Here is a 14,033-nt window from a genome sequence, read left to right as displayed (position 1 = left end):
TGGGACTTGAGAAGATTCCACCAGAAAGTGTTCCAGTATCTCCTGTACATCCTTCCCGTCTAAGGGCTTTCATCTGTGTGTGACCCTTTTACAAGCTATCCTTGTGTGCACTGTAAACCGCCAGTTCGAAAGTACAGTTCAATACCAGATAGGCATAATCTAAGGCCAGCGTGTTTCGTTCCTACACACAGGGAGCTTCATCAGCAGCGCATTATGGGGGTATGCAGGTGGTTCTTCTGTTCGTTATGAAGAATCAATGAATAAAGCATATATATATATATTTAATTTATTTTATTTGAATCACATAACAAAAATATGGACTTGTGTTACCCTTTGGATATCTGCCCAAAGAGGAATTTGTTATTGAGTTCTAAAGACTATTGAAACAAAGAATACAAATCTCTCATGAATTTTCGTGTTGCCTCTCCACTTTTGTATTAACACACCGATAAAATGTCATGTTAGGAGGCCATCGAAGAAGGCTAGATTGGTTATCTTTGATGCACAGGCAAACACTGAGGAAGCAGGTTTCTTGACCATCAAGTACAATGTACAATAACACAACCTTCCTTCCTGATGTCTATATGGTTTTACTAGAAGGTCACACTCAAAGATATATAAATTGCTACTCTTCTAGAGTATGCGAGATATAATGCTGAAAAGAGGTGCCTTCTCTACTTTTTAGTAAGATGATGGCATTCATTTGCTTTAAAATGCATCTCCTGCACAAGCTTTGGCCACCCAACCATGTACCTAAACAAGTCAGATTTTACCCAACGCCGCTTGGAAGAATGATTAGGTTCCCTCACTTTGAACATCAATAGCTAAATGTGGTCATCCATTGCTCATCAATCAATGTCCACTGATAATGTGCCATACATTATACAACATCCAGATATTCAGATCTCTGTTCTGTAGAATATGTCAATATCATTTCACAATCCAAACTTCCAACCAAACATTTTTTTTAAGATCAGCTATTTAAGAATCCAAACTAAACACACCCATGCTGGGTTAATAAAATGGAGAAGACTTTTAAGTTTGCACCCAGTCAAGGTAGGGAAATTATACAATTAAGGCATGCCACTGTTCCTCCCCTACCTTCACTGTTCCAACCGCCTCTTCCCATAAAAAACAGAGTATCAATCTACAACAAATGGAAATCTGAATTCCCAGTATAAAACCAGCCTTTAATCTCTGTATTAGAGGTAGATTGTGGTGGATCCAGACACCAGAAATATGAAAATGAAGTAGCTGCTCACTTCTAATAAGTTATTACAATTGAGTTGTGATGTCATCAAGCCTGCTGCCGGAGCCAGCAGCCAAGGTGAAAGGCAGATCATGGAGCATCATTGCATCTGCAGTTCAAACAGGGAAAACAAGAACTGGCTTTTGAATCTTATGATCTGTCTTTCGTAAATAAACAGTGATCAGCTGAAAGGGGGGGGGGGGGGGCGGTGTACATACAGTTCATTATAGGAAAGAAATAATTTCTCTCAGAATTTTACTACTCAGTCTGAGTTACAGCCCTTTGTAAATGTTTTACATTATATTGATTTAAATATCTTTTTGGAATAAATTACTAACTGCTTTATTGTGTGTTTAATTTATTTTTTGCAGTCATTCAAACGTTTATTCAAATAGACGGTAGTCTCTTAAAACCACCATAAATATATCCAATAGGTAATAAATACAATACAAAAGCTAAAGATACATCCAATTAGTAATACATATAGTACAGAAAAGTGTTGGGAAACCACATAAATACACACCACTTTCATACATGTTAATTACTAAATCTTTTAAAAACCCTCTTGATCGGAGTTAAAAATCTCCCAATTGAACAGGTGACGCAAAAATCTCATGGTCACCAATAACTAAATGCTTGACCATGATTCCAATTCCATACTTGGTAAAAATTGGTTTAAAAAATACTTTAAAAAAACATAAACAATCTAATAAACTGTGCCCCATGTCTTCATACCGCAAGTGCACATGGCCTGGTGATCTATCATTGTTGATTTTGTCCTCCTATCTGCATAGCAAGAATTTATCCAAACCCTACATTTTAATACTACATCCCCGAGCTTGGGGTTCAGTAAGGACTTAATATATGGAAAACAGTCATCGTCGAACCAACCTTTTAGGAAAAACTGTGCGGATGATTTCCCCTTCAAATACTGCAGGCCCTTCTCTCTAGCACAGTTATATGCAAGTACTCGTAACTCTGCTAGGCACCGCCACCATTTCAGGGGCCCTGCACAGTCCACCAGGCATTCGGTGCGATTGCCTCCGGCGGAAAAGCGGCAAACGGATTTTGCGTCCGCCGCGATACCCACCGTCATCCTAATTTGGAGGTGGGTAATGAGCTTGGTGATGGCAGAAGGATCACCACCACCGTCCCGGCAGTGGCGGTCCTTCCGCCATCCTAATGACCCCCTTAGACCTTAGACTTGCTTGTGTCTTTTAAATCATCCCCATACCATCAAACCAGTCCCATGCAATCTCTGGATCCATGAAAAATAATGTTTTCTCATCCCTGACTGCTCATAGTTTTGCTATGTACATCAATATATATTTCCCAATCCCATTTGGACAGCTTCAAATGCTATAGTCACTGCACTTCTTGAGTGTAACCTGGGAAAATCATGGTGTTGTGTCTAGGCTTGGCCGGTGAACACCGCTCCGTTCGGGGAGTTTTTTTAGTTTTGTGCACTCCGCGCTCTGAAGACCTCGTGGAGTGCAGAAATCTCTGTAATGCCTAGTGCAGCAGAGTTTTTTTCCCGCTCGCCCATGGTAGGGTAGCGAGCGTGAGCTGCTACTCAGGTAGAATTTCTACTAAGGGTGGGAGGAGCTGGCGTAGTGCCTATACGCGGAGCTGCACGAAGTTTGTAAAAAACTCTGTGGAGCTCCGCTTCGCTCTGCTCCGATCCCTCCCCCCTCCCAAATTATTTTAAATTTTAAAAAGTAGGCACTTACCTGCCTGGCCGCTCTCCTTCCTGCTCCTCGAGTCCTTCTTCAATTAAAAGACTCCTATGTTGTACGTCTTGTGTTTGTAAACATGCTACAGGTCTGAATGAGGACATTCGTGAGGGCACAATTAATCTGTGCTATCATGATCAGAGAAACTGTCAGAGGAGAATGACATTACATGAAGATCCGCCCCATGGACTAGATTTGGAGCATATGCAGGATTGGTAGTCAATGATCATTCTAGTTTCATATGAGTGTTGAAGGATAGCCAGGTTGTGTCGAACTTGTCCATTCTGTCGTGCTCCAGTGCTGTCAGTCTCTAGAGCATATATGACCCCGCCTTTGCCTCACCGTACATGCATTGGGGTGGGGTGGGGGAGATTGCTTGATTCCAGAAGTGGGAGAGGGCCAGGCGTGTAGCAGCCCAAAAATGTGCAATGAGTTTACCAGTTGGTGTGGACAGAGGATATATGCTTCCTTCACTAGGTTTACCCAGGAGTATTAGTAATGAGTTCAGGGGAAGTGTAATGCCTAGTATATTTCTAATGTGGGACAAGATTTATTTCTAGTAAGCCTGGATAAGGCTACATGACCACCACATTTAGTAATAAGTTCCCCTTTCCCCACAGTTCTTCCAACAGGTGGATGGACTACCACAAATTGCATGCAAGCATGCTGGGGACAGGTACCATCGCATGAGCAGGATATGTGCATTTTTATTTGTATGAGGTGCATCTAGATGTCTTTGATGCCTTTTGCAGTGTCTATCATCCGAAAGATTTTGTGACCCAACCTCCTTTCCCAGGAAGCAATGTAGCTATGTTTGGTTTTGGTGCCCACATTTTTGATAGCTTGTGGCAGCCATGTTCTCCCCTTTCATGTTAGTTTGTTTAGAAATATGGTTTCAAAAGCAGTTTTCTATCTAACAGTCTTGTCATTCCACTCCCTGTGTGCCCACCCAGTGGAGCCGCTGTGTGAGTATGAAATCCTCCTTGCTACCCTGGTACCAGTGTGCTGTAGTTCTTCCTGATGGCAAAACTCGCCATTGAAGTACAGGTCACTTAGAGAGGGGATGTTACTGTTGTACCAGTGTGCAAAGCCCGAGTCTGTGATGCCCCAGTAGGAAGCCTGGGTTATTGATAATGGAGGTCAGTGGGAGGGCAATGACATGGAGCCTGCTTAGTGTGTGATTTCCGCCACTATTCTAGCAATGTGAGGGTGGCACTGAATATGTGCCATTTTGCAGCCCATGCTATCTTTTTTTGCTTTTGCCGATGACTCGATAAGACATGGAGAAACAGTAAAACCCCAGAAACACTCACCGCCTACAGAACAGCCACCACAGCCCACCACCAACTCATCAAATCCACAAAGAAGAACTTCCTCCAAGATAGAATCCTCACCAACGCCCACAACTCCAAAGAACTCTTCTCCATCATCAAGGAATTTCCCACCCTCCCAAGACCTCTGCAACAGACTCAGCACCTTTTTTCACCTTAAGATTCAGATGCTCTACAACAACTTTGATAATCAAGACCTCTGCATCACTCGAGCCTCCACCCCCAGCGACACCACCCAACAGACCCTGCTCCTTTGGACCCCGCTTACGACAAAAGACACCTTAAAGACCATGAAGAACATTCACTCTGGAGCACCCTCAGACTCCTGCAGTCCCCACATCTTCCACAGTTGCCACGGTCTTCGCACTCAAACTACACCAGATAATCCACTGCTCCCTCGAAACCGCCACATTCCCAGGTGACTGGAAACACACCAAAGTCAACCCCCTACTAATGAAACCCTCCGCAGACCCGACAGACCTCAAGAACTTCAGGCCTCTCTCCCTGCTTCCATTCGCAGCCAAGGTCATCAAAAAGGCTGTCAACACCCAGCTGCAAAAAGAACGATTGATGGACAGAATGCAGAACAATGTCATACATTCACCCCAGTACAAAGATCTGGGCCTAAATCCATTGTTTTTTTGCTCACCATGCCTTTCCAGTTTGAACCCAGCCATATGCAAATCAGTCTTGAGCCTGTGCCCAATGGGAACAGTCCAGCCCGAACTGGCAGGCGCTCCCTGGACTGAAAACAAGCATCCTAGGAGCGGTTTCGGGGTTTCACCCCTCATCAGCCAGGATAGCTTGACTCCAGTGGCATGGAGAGTATGGGACCCACGTCTGGGCGTACCCGTCCCACTCAGGGTGACAAATGGAAAAAGAACAAAAGATGGACAGAATGCAGACCAATGTCATACATTCAACCCATTACAAAGATCTGGGCCTAAATCCATCGTTATTTTGCTCACCATGCCATTCCAGTTTGATCCCAGCCATATGCAAATCAGTCTTGAACCTGTGCCCAATGGCAACAGCCCAGCCCGAAATACCAGGCCAGGTCCTCCCTGGACTGGATACAAGCATTCTAGGACCGTTTTCGGGTTTTGATTCCTCATCAGCCAAGATAGCTTGACTCAAGTGGCATGGAGAGCATGGCACCCACGTCTGGGCATACCCGTCCCACTTGGGGTGACAAATGCAAAATGAACAATTGATGGACAGAATGCAGAACAATGTCATACATTCACCCCAGTAAAAAGATCTGGGCCTAAATCCATCATTTTTTTGCTCACCATGCCATTCCAGTTTGAACCCGACCATATGCCAATCAGTCTTGACCCTGTGCCCAATGGGAACAGTCCAGACGAACTGGTAGGCCAGGCCCTCCCTTGACTGGAAACAAGCATCCTAGGGCCAGTTTCGTGGATTCACCCCTCATCAGGCAAAATAGCTTGACTCCGGTGACATGGAGAGCACGGCACCCACGTCTGGGCATACCCGTCCCACTTGGGGTGACAAATGCAAAATGAACAATTGATGGACAGAATGCAGAACAGTGTCATACATTCACCCCAGTACAAAGATCTGAGCCTAAGTCCATTGTTTTTTTGCTCACCATGCCATTCCAGTTTGAACCCAGCCAGTCTAGACCCTGTGCCCAATGGGAACAGTCCAGCCCGAACTGGCAGGCCAGGCCCTCCCTGGACTGGAAACAAACATCTTAGGACCGGTTTCGGGGTTTCACCTCCCATCTGCCAGGATAGCTTGACTCCAGTGGCATGGAGAGTATAGGACCCACGTTTGGGCATATCCGTCCCACTCGGGGTGACAAATGCAAAAAGAACAATTGATGGACAGAATGCAGAACAATGTCCGACATTCACCCCAAGAGAAAAAGATCTGGGCCTAAATCCATCATTTTTGTGCTCACCTTGCAATTCCAGTTTGATACCAGCCATATGCAATCAGTCTTGACCCAGTGCCCTTTGGGAACAGTCCAGCCCGACCTGCCAGGCCAGGTCCTCCCTGGACTGGAAACAAGCAACCTAGGACCGGTTTCGGGTTTCACACCTCATCAGCCAGGATAACTTGACTCCAGTGGCATGGAGAGCATTGATCCACGCCTGGCCATAGCCGTCCCACTCGGGGTGACAAATGTAAACAAGCATTTGCTATGCAATTGGTCTCTCATTTTTCAAAGTTAGAGCTATTGGCATTGTAAATCATATTTTTTATTATTAGAAGACTAACAAATTAGGAATTACCACTGGGAAGAGAGACATATCTGTAGCACTGTCTAGAGACCCTTAGAATGAGTCATTAATGAGGGGACCAGGCATTGGCCAACTCAAGTGCTTCAGGGGGCCTCCATCTGCCCCTTTAACTATTTGTGCTGATGGAGCTGAGCTGCTTCAGAGAGTATAGGAAACTAACTCCTCCCTGGACAGTCTATGCTCTATGCATAGCGAGAGTGTGCAACGCAAGGACTGTGCTGAGTGAGCGTGGTGGAGGGAAGCAGAGACAACAGGTTAAATGCAGCCTAAATGTGTCTCATGCATTCTTCCAGTTCTAGCCCTTTAGTGACAAGTGGGGCGCAGAACACGTCAAAGGATATTCGTGGGTGCATTGCGGCACTACATGGGGGAAATGTGTGGTTGGGGAGATGAACTGAGACGAGGGCAAGAAATATTAAATACATATCGAATACAATGCTGCTGGAGGGAGGAGGTGATATAAATAATAAATATGCTGGGCTGGGGGAGAGTGTAAAACGTGTGCTCCTTGTTATGAAACATAAAAAAGAACCAGCGTAAGATGTGCCTGGACATCAAAAGTAGGAAGAGGGCTGGAAATAAGAAAATCTTGGCGGTGAAAAGAATTAAAAAGTGACATCCGGTTTGCTAATCAAATTACAGGTGCCAGTAACGTGGAATGTGGTTACTTTGTTGATTAGAACATTAAAGAAATAATATAGTTATGATATAGTTGAGCTCGGTATTTTCCGATAATTCCCTTCCCTGATTCTGTAAATGGATTTTTAGAATTAGCTGCATTCATATAGGTTGCCCTGAAATGACACTTTTGTGGAGAGTAATGAACAATGTGACATGCATTACTTTGAGAAACACACGATGGGTTGTTTACTTGGTGCAGCTAGTCGACTTCATGGTTTTCATTATATAGAATGTAAATGGATAATGGTCTGAAGCGGCCCTGTCAGGGTCGGCACTTGTACCCTGCAGTAGGAGCGGAGCCATCTGTCCATATCTGCCACAGAATATATCTAATTTACATGATTGGAACATGTAACCAACAGTCTGCATGCTGATCTCCACAGCATGCACATTTACCCTCTGAGCTGCCTTACGACGATTGAAACGTGCACTTTCTGGCACGAGGTAGCCCCGCACCCTGGTCATTATGAGTCCGAGCCGCCGAGTGCGGATTAGTCACTACCAAAAAGGACATGGAAGGTAATGACTCGAGCCCTACGTTTGCCACCGTCACCAAAACTGCAATTACCAAAATGGATTGGAGTAGCCAGTTTCACAGTTGGCAGGAGGGGGAAATCGATTAGATCAGCAAACCGATCCACATATGCCAAGAGCCTACAATATCTTTGCTGGCGTCATATATGATGTCATCAGTGCCGTGGTTGATGGTGTGACATTTTCAGTGGTGCAATCATTGATTTGTTATGTGTATGAAGCGGTGGTAAAATGTCTGTCGGACTGGGAAGGGGTAGGGTGCTCGGGAATGATTACAATATCTTTGGCCGAATCAGGAAATACCGATTGTAAAAGGGACCGTAGTGTTTACTTCACTTACAAGATAAGCACATCAACGCCTCGTTGGGTGCTTTAAGCGCTATACAAAAACAATGACAACACAATACAAGTCCCAGCCAGACTCCTCTGAAGGGCCCTTGCGTGCAGGGGGAGTAGGATCGGTGCCCATACTCGGTCTCATTGGGTCAAGTGAGCAGGAAGGAACCCACAGGCTGAGCACAGAAGCCAGAGTTAGGGGCTAGGTCGAGGGGATGCTGCAAGGGGCGAGGTGGGGGGCTTGGGAGGACACCAGTGCCACCATCCCAGCCTGTGATCACACACCCACGTCCGCGCGCTTTCTAAACAGTAAGGGGACTACAGTGAAGAAATCTTTGTTCCCTGTGGAAACCCATGACTTCATGGAGGTGCACAAACATAACAGGCATGGGCTGGGTGGGGGAGAAGTAACGGGACGGGCGGATGGAGGGAGGGAGAGGAGAAACGGAAATGTGGACAGGTGGAGGGAGGTGAACACAGACGGGGGCACAGGGGCGGGAGGGAAAAGAAGCAAAATGGACAGGGATATGGGAGACGGCCTGAAAACATGCACGGAGTGCTTGGAAAACAAAAATATTGCATTCTCATTTTAAAATTAAAGGCCTTAAAAGACACAAGACCTGTTCTGGAAGTTAAGGTTATAAACGCAGTGCTGAAAGCAGCAAGGGGGCGGGGTGTGAAAAGCTAACAAGCACCAAATGCAGGCGGCCTTTGGTAGATTGAGTGAAGAGAGGAGGACAAAAATAAGATATCACGCAGCCACCAAAGCCGCAGTCCTGAAGGGGCCAGTGTCAGTACTGAGGTGTGGAGAAAAACCCACACAGGGAGCGCATCAACAATTGCGCGTAGGTTCCCAGGGCCATCAATAAACAACAATTCTAAACCAGAAGCTGAGGCAATCCTAACAAGACAAGGTACAAAAAGCTAAATAAACGAGACCTATTGGTTATGCCAAGCGGCCGCGAAAGTGATCGCGATCAAACATCAAAGCGGCCGTGCGACTGCGAAAGTGAAAGTAATTGCGGTAAAGCGCGGCGCGCGTGCCCGCGCACATGCACTGTAGCTCTAGGCTGGCCTGGTAGCACTTTTTGGAGCCCTTTCAATAAGTCTCGCCAGACCAGCGCATTCGCTGGGTCAGGCGAGACCTAAAAAAACAATTGATGGACAGAATGCAGAACATTTGCCTGAGTACAAAGATCTGGGCCTAAATCCATCATTTTTTTGCTCACCATGCCATTCCAGTGTGAACCCAGCCATATACAAATCAGTCTTGACCCTGTGCCCAATGGGAACAGTCCAGCCCAAACTGCCAGACCAGGTCCTCCCTAGACTGGAAAAAAGCATCCTAGGACCGCTTTCGGGGTTTTGACCCCTCATCAGCCAGGATAGCTTGACTCCAGTGGCATGGAGAGCACGGGACCCACGTCTGGGCATACCGGTCCCACTCGGGGTGACAAATGCAAAAAGAACAATTGATGGACCGAATGCAGAACAATGTCAAACATTCACCCCAGTACAAAGATCTGGGCCTAAATCCATTGTTTTTTTGCTCACCATGCCATTCCAGTTTGAACCCAGCCATATGCAAATCAGTCTTGGACCTGTGCCCAATGGGAACAGTCCAGCCCGAACTACCAGGCCATGTCCTTCCTGGACTAGAAAGAAGCATCCTAGGACCGGTTTCGGGGTTTTGTCCCCTCATGAGCCAGGATAGCTTGACTCCAGTGGTATGGAGAGCACGGGCCCACGTCTGGGCATACCAGTCCCACTCGTGGTGACAAATGCAAAAAGAAGAAATTATGGACCTAATGCAGAACAATGTCATACATTCACCCCAGTACAAAGATCTGGGCTTCAATCCATCATTTTTTTACTCACCGTGCCATTCCAGTTTGAACCCAGCCATATGCAAATCAGTCTTGACCCTGTGCCCAATGGGAACAGTCCAGTCCGAACTGCCAGGCCATGTCCTCTATGGACTAGAAAGAAGCCTCCTGGGACCGGTTTGGGTGTTTTGACCCCTCATCAGCCAGGATAGTTTGATTCCAGTGGCATGGAGAGCATGGGACCAACGTCTGGGCATACCCATCCCACTCGGGGTGACAAATGCAAAAAGAACAATTGATGGACAGAATGCAGAACAATGTCAAACATTCACCCCAGCACAAAGATCTGGGCCTAAATGCATCGTTTTTTTGCTCACCATGCCATTCCAGTTTGAACACAACCATATGCAAATCAGTCTTGACCCTGTGCCCAATGGGAATAGTCCAGCCCGAACTGCCAGGCCAGGTCCTCCCTGGATGGGAAACAAGCATCCGTGGACCGGTTTCGGGCTTTCAACCCTCATCAGCCAGGATAGCTTGACTCCAGTGGCATGGAGAGCATGGGACCCACGTCTGGGCATACCCGATCCATTCGGGATGACAAATGCAAAAAGAACATTTGATGGACAGCTAGCAAACTTCATTGATGCCAACTACATTCTGGACATCTTCCAATCCGGATTCCACAGCAACCACAGCACCGAGACTGCCCTACTCGCCGCCACCGACGACATCCGCCGCCTCCTAGATGAGGGCCAAGCGGCAGCCCTCATCCACTAGGACCTCTCAGCTGCTTTCAACACCGTTTCCCACTGCACACCAGCCACCAGACTCCATGATGCCAGAATCTGCAGAAAGGCCGTCTACTGGATATGCTCATTTCTCACAGGAAGAACTCAGAGAGTCAGACTCCCACTCTGCCTCTCGGAACCAACAGAGACCAGATGTGGAGTGCCGCAGGGATCCTCCCTTAGCCCCACCCACTTCAACATCTACATGACCCGCCTCGCAACCATCGTCAGAAACCACAGGCTCAACATCGTCTCCTATGCTGACGACGCCCAGCTCATCCTCTCCCTCAACAAAGAACCCAACATCACCAGGTACAACTTCCAAGAAGGGATGAAAGCCGCAGGCAGCTGGATGAAGAAGAGCTGCTTGAATCTCAACTCCAAGAAAACAGACGTCCTCATCTTTGGCTCCAGGCCCTCCGCATGGGACGTCACCTGGTGGCTCCCTGCCCTCAGAAACTCCCCACTCCGATGGACCACGCACAACACCTCGGCATCATAATATACTCATCGCTCACGATCTCACATCAGCGCCGTATCCTCAGCCTGCGTCAACATCCTCCGTATTCTCTGACGAACGTTCAGATGGATCCCAGCTGATTTCAGAAGAACAGTCATGCATGCCCTCATCAGCAGCAGACTGGACTACGGCAATGCTCTTTATGCTGGAATCAACAAGAAACTCCTTCGCAAGTTCCAGACCGTCCAGTACGCCGTAGCCAGACTGATCCTAGACATCCCCCGTCACAACCACATCACCCAACACCTCCGCGATCTCCACTGGCTCCCCATCAAAAGAAGATTAACCTTCAAGCTCCTCACTCATGCATACAAGGCCATCCACAACCTTAGACCAGCATACCTAAACAACCGCCTCTCCTTCCACGCACCCAAGAGAAACCTCAGATCAGCCTACCTCTCTCTGGCCACCATCCCATGTATCTATAAGACCAGAACGGGAGAAAAGTCATTCTCCTACCTCCACTGCTAAAGTTCAGGAAGGACCTCAAGACCTGCCTTTTCGGATGACCCCAGCACTCAACGAGCTGCCCCCCTAGTGCCTTGAGACCCTCACGGGTGATTATCTGCACTTCACAAACCCCTGATTGATTGATTGACTGCTTTCAGTGTTATAAGAGAAAAGTGCTGTTCTGCATGAACCCAACCTCCTTCATCCACATTGGAATTCCAGTCAAGGGCCAGTCGTGTCTATGTACCTAGGAACTAAGATCTAACATTTGTGAAAACAATAGATGTGGATTTATAGAGATTTGCTTTCAGGGCTCTGGGGACACCCTCCCACTATACAAATGAGAGGCGCTTATTTTGTTTTAAGTCCAGAGTAGAGTTGGTAAATCAGAGAGGTAGAGCTTGCATTAGGTAAAGAAGAGTTGGCAGGAAGTTCATTTTCACTGAGTTCATCTGGCCTGGCCAGATGATTTCCAGATTGCCCCAGCGATAAAGGTCCTTGCAAATAGTATGCAGTAGGAGCAGGACATTGAACTGATATTTATTCTCTGTCGAACTTGAGATGTGGACGCCCATATATTGGATAGAGTCCCATGCACAGATAAGCATTTATTGGTGAGGATTGTGTGGAAGGCCTACACATCTGCCCCCACACCCATTCCACAAGATTCTATGTAATTAACACAGAAACCGGAAAGTTCTGCAAAACGCACCCATTCCTCCTGAGTGTGGGATTGGAGGTGGCAGGGTCAGTTAGGAAGCAAAGCACATCGTCCAAGTGGAGTGCCAATTTAAATTCCTGGGTGAACACCTTCAAGGTTCTGATGTTGGGATTGCTCTGCACTTTTTGGTCGAAGGGCTCCATCAACAAGGCAAACACGAGTGGAGACAAAGGGGATCCTTGTCTGGTAACCCTAACGATGGATATTGAAAAGGAAATCTCTCCATTCACTTTTTTTTAGTGGCAAGTTTTTGGCAATTGGCCAAGATCAGGTGATTGAACCTCGGGCCATGTTCTTGGAGGGTGCCAGTGAATGTCATTAACTTTGGTAGGAATTGATCACAATCGGTTTTTTTTTATTTATATTTGTTCAGACATGTAAATAACAATGATACAGTTGCATGAAAGTACTTCACAGCATGCATTAGACTAGCATCCTCACCACATTATGAAGTAATAAATAAACAACATCAGGTTTACTTTCCGGTCGTGGCTTCACCCACTAACAGCATAGCATATACAACATAAACAAAACTTTGATATGTCACATAGGCATATTGTCCACAACACATCTGAGTCAGCAATGGACTAAGTAGACATGGGTTCAGTAAATAATGATGCAGGGATAGCTCCAGGTGCTCAACACCATCAGTTTCAACACAGCATCATGTCAAAAGTAATTGGGAGGAGGGGCTAATCTGACTCAGGTTGGGGGGCATCCGGGAGCGCTGCATCTCGTTCCCGCAGCCAGGCTCTGAAAGGCTCCCAGATATCTCTTGGGCGAGATGCTGTCGGCATCAGGTCCCAGAAGGTCATCAGCTGCTCCTGACAATAGGCAATATCCCGCATCCATGAGGCCCTGCGGGGGGGGGGGGGGGGGCTCCCCAGCAGATGACCAGTCTGCGCTTAGCGAGTAACAGCATCATGGCCACCAAACGGCATTTCTCCAGTGGGACCTCTCCCACATGACCCAACAGAGCCACCACCGGGGTAGAATCCAGTGACACTTCAGTGACAGCATGCACGGTGTCATATGCCTCTTTCCAAAATTCAGCAATGAGGTGGCAACTCCATGCAACATGCAAAAAGGTAGCCGCCTCTCGCCCGCACTCCCAGCAGCACGAGTCAGGGTGAAGCCCTAGTTTCTGTAACTGCAGAGGTGTGCGATACATCCTATGAATGAATTTAAAGTGAATCAGTCTGAGTTTGTAGTTTGGGGATAGATATCTCAGCTGCGAGCAACAGAATGCCCATTGGTCATCTGAGGGCCAGCCCTCTAAATCAACCCTCCACAGTGCTAGTGCCTTAGGGGGATCCCAAGGGGTGTTCGTCGGTGTGAGATTATACAGTCTGGTAATTAATCTACGAGGTGAGGGAGTAGTTAGTAAATGTTCTAGGGGCTTCACCACGTCCGGGGGGGATGGGAAAGCAGGATGTAGTTTCCTACAGGCAGCGCGAGCTGAAAATATAGGAATAGGTTCAGGAAGGGCACCGGTTCATCTCCTTGTGGCTGCGGCTGCACTAAAAATGTATCCCGCTGGTACAAGTCTCCCAATGTTGCAATGCCCATGTTGCGTGCTCGTATTATG

Source organism: Triturus cristatus, chromosome 7, assembly GCF_964204655.1.
Source record: "Triturus cristatus chromosome 7, aTriCri1.1, whole genome shotgun sequence".
Taxonomy (NCBI): Eukaryota; Metazoa; Chordata; class Amphibia; order Caudata; family Salamandridae; genus Triturus; species Triturus cristatus.
Note: the sequence above shows the minus strand (reverse complement) of the source record.